Below are 3,481 nucleotides of genomic sequence, written 5' to 3' on the forward strand. Positions count from 1 at the left end.
TTAAATTAAAAGTGTATCCCGAAAGTGAAACAAAAAAAATTGATTCGTCACCTAAAATATGGGAACGAGGGAAAATGAAATGTTCGTTTATTTAAATTTATCGAGAAAAGGTTGTTATATCTTTTAAGATCTGGTCTCGATATTTGTAAATAATCGAACATTCTTTATCTTTCTAAAACGACTCGGTAATTTTAATTTAATTTATTTGAGTGCTTTTGAATGTTTTTAAATTTACATCCTTGTTTTATGAGATCAAAAATTAAATTAAATTTGAATTTGTAAAGTTCATTGCAAAGACGTTAATTAATCGGATAGGTACCGATTTAGGGCGTTGTGGGGGTGCTAATCCTTCCCCGCACGTAACCGACTCCCGAACTTGGATTTTAGTAACGTAGACCCTAATTTGTTGTTTTAATTAAAATTAATTTTTATTTAAAATAACAAACATTTTTTGGTGCCCAATCACACCCTAATCAAAGATTGGTGGCGACTCTTTGAACTGTATTTCTTCGATCATAAAGGAAAACCGAATTTTTTTCGAAATGAAAGGTTTTTAAATCGCATTTGTTTTTAAATTAAAAATCAATTGAAAGAGATAAATTAAAAATTAATGTGGTTTTCAAAATCTCACTTTTTCACCTTTCAAAAAAAATCGTTTCGACAGCGTGTGTTTGAATAAAAGCTCATTTTAGTTCCATTTTTTGTTCTTCCTTGTTCTATCTATTGATACGAATGAGTCAAGTTAGAGGCAACATATAATGTTCATGGTTCGAAAACGAATGTTAAACCGGAATCACACAAAACAGAATTATACTATGAGCAAAGGGCTAGGGCTAGATCTAATTGGTTGAAAATGGTGACAGAAATATTGCCTTCCCCCCCCCCCCTCCCCACAGGTCTGCCTCATAAAAGGGGCATCAAAATCGTATTATTTCTCTTGAAGATTAAACTGAGATGCATAATGATAAAGAAAGAAAAGCTCAAAATCAAGACATGAATTTTGACCCTAATGTTAAGTGTTGGCTCTTCAATTACCATTTCTCTTCAATGTTGCCAATTTTCCTTGCTGGAGAAGTTATCATCAATCCAGCTTTACCTACGAAAACAAATAATGCATGAACCAGAACGAAGAAAGGAATCCGACAGTGCCCGTCGCAAGCATGACGGCGAGAACCATGAAGAGAGAATACCCCATGTACAATGTAGCAGACACAGGTCCACTCAGACTCTTGAGGTCGAATATGAGATAGTTTATGGAGTACAAGAAGATGTAGATGAACTGAGCCGGAAGCAAAAAACGATTTCCACCACCATTTCCAGTCCTCCACGCACAGATGCATGTACGTTAACACCAACGACACCTCGGCGCAAACCACGACGAGTAGAATCAAAACAATGAATAGGAACCCGAAGACATAGTACACTCGTCCCATCCATATGCTAGACATGATGAAGAAAAGCTCAATGAAAAGTGTACCAAAGGGAAGAGTCCCAGCACCAAGAACTAACAGCCAGGACGGATACTTTTGTTCCGGGATTTCCCGAGGGATCTGGTTGGTTCGAACAGGGTATTCGATATGTTGTGCCTTGGCCCCGAAGTAACCACCGACTAATGTCAGTGGAACCGAGATACAGAACCAGAGGAGAAGCAGGATAACAAAGACAGCAAATGGAATGGCTCCTGTGCTGTGGCTTCCCCATAGCAGGAAGTTCAAAATGGTTAGAATTGAAAATGCAATACCAGGGAAGAAACAGGCAGCTTTCCATGCGACAGAAATCCATCCCTTGTGATCACCGCAACAGATCGTTCTCCAGAGACAAACCGCGACGTAGCCGGCTGCAATACCGAGTATTAGGTAGAAAAATAACATACCTGTAATAAGAGTTCCACGGGACGCCGGCGACATAAATCCGAGAGCAGCGAACAATATTGTCACAATTGCCATACCAAGGATCTGAATTCCATCCCCTACCATGATACACAAGAGCAGGATTCAATGGAGAACGGAAAACATCCCCAACAACTAGCTTCCACCCTGATAACTCCTCATTCATCTGCACTTGTGACTCCTTGTCTAGCTCCTCGTACCGTGTCAAATCCCGTCTTATGGTCCGTAAGAAGATCACGAGGACTATGCCGGCGAGGAAAGTGATCACCATAAGAGAGTTCAATATCGAGAACCAATGGACTTTGGATCCCTCCATCTTCAAATATGCATCCCATCTAGATGGCCACTTGATATCACTCTCCTCAAAAGCAACCTCATAGGTGAAAACAATCGGCTCACCTTCCTTGAGCGGCATCGACACTGCGGTCGAGTCGCATTTGATCTGAGACAGATACTTTTCATACATTTTCAACTTCTGAACCACATTAGCATCATGGACGACACTGCAAGGAACCACCTCGAACCCGACAACCATATATCCAGGCACATCAGATCCACCCTTGGGGTCAGTAGGCATAACCTCAACCGCATCCCCGGTCCCCATCACACTAGCCACATTCGTCTCCTCGTACTTATGTATAAGCACATTAAACTTCAAATGATTGAACAAATAATACACATTCTGAACCTTAACCCCAACAGGAAATCCTGTCCATTCTTAGTGTACCTTATTGCAGGCAAATTGTCCAGGATCAAGTTAACCTGATACATCTCATCAATTCTCTTCGTCAGCAACTTGAAATCGTCGGTCGATAACTTGTTCGATTGACATAAGAAGATGTCCGTCTCGTTGGTGTACATTTTGAACTTATACGGCAATTTCTCGATTCGATCTCCCATTAGAAGCTCACCAAGATTCTCAGCACTGTCCTTAACACCCTCTTGGGGTTTGCAGAAGGGTATACTGTAATAGCTAAAGGGCATTTCAGTGTCAATGGAGGTTAGGGAATTCACTTTGACAGATAAAGGATCCCCAATCACATATTTGTGAGGGTAACTTCCAGGCAGATAAAACCCATATCCAGATTGAAATATCAAGCACATTGTCAATACCCAGGTCTCAAAATTACCCATTATGCCCAAAAGTTGTACTGCTCTAGGAAAACCATGAGACAAAGATTTTATGTGAGAGAACAAACTTATAAAATTTTAACGTGCTAAAACAGATTATCAATAGAATATAAAAAATTAAATTATACGAGAATTTTAATTTTTCAGAAAGACAACCATCCCGTCTGATCCTCTCGATGCATTCCTGGTTACGGAAATATATGTAATGTTGAAGAAACAATGTAAAAGACTAACCTTTTTGAATTGCCTAGAGAAAGAAGGGAAGAATCGTTACGTTGAAATTGAAATCCAAGAGTAGATCATGATGATTGATCAGCCAATGCAAAAGCATCTAATACAGTTTTTAATAATTAGATTTGAATCAAAATTGGAAGTAGTAAAACTGAATAAAATTCCAAATCAAATTTTTATATAAAAAGTGCAATTCATGACCGATTTCTTCCGGACCTAACTAACTTTCG

General features: G+C 39.2%; 1 pseudogene; it reads right to left on the bottom strand.

Moving 5' to 3' along the window:
• Positions 1 to 1,081: 1,081 nt before the first annotated feature.
• On the bottom strand, positions 1,082 to 3,278 carry LOC120177504 (annotated as a pseudogene).
• Positions 3,279 to 3,481: the final 203 nt, after the last annotated feature.

This window comes from Hibiscus syriacus, unplaced genomic scaffold (assembly GCF_006381635.1).
Source record: "Hibiscus syriacus cultivar Baekdansim isolate YM2019G1 unplaced genomic scaffold, ASM638163v2 tig00112289_pilon, whole genome shotgun sequence".
NCBI lineage: Eukaryota > Viridiplantae > Streptophyta > Magnoliopsida > Malvales > Malvaceae > Hibiscus > Hibiscus syriacus.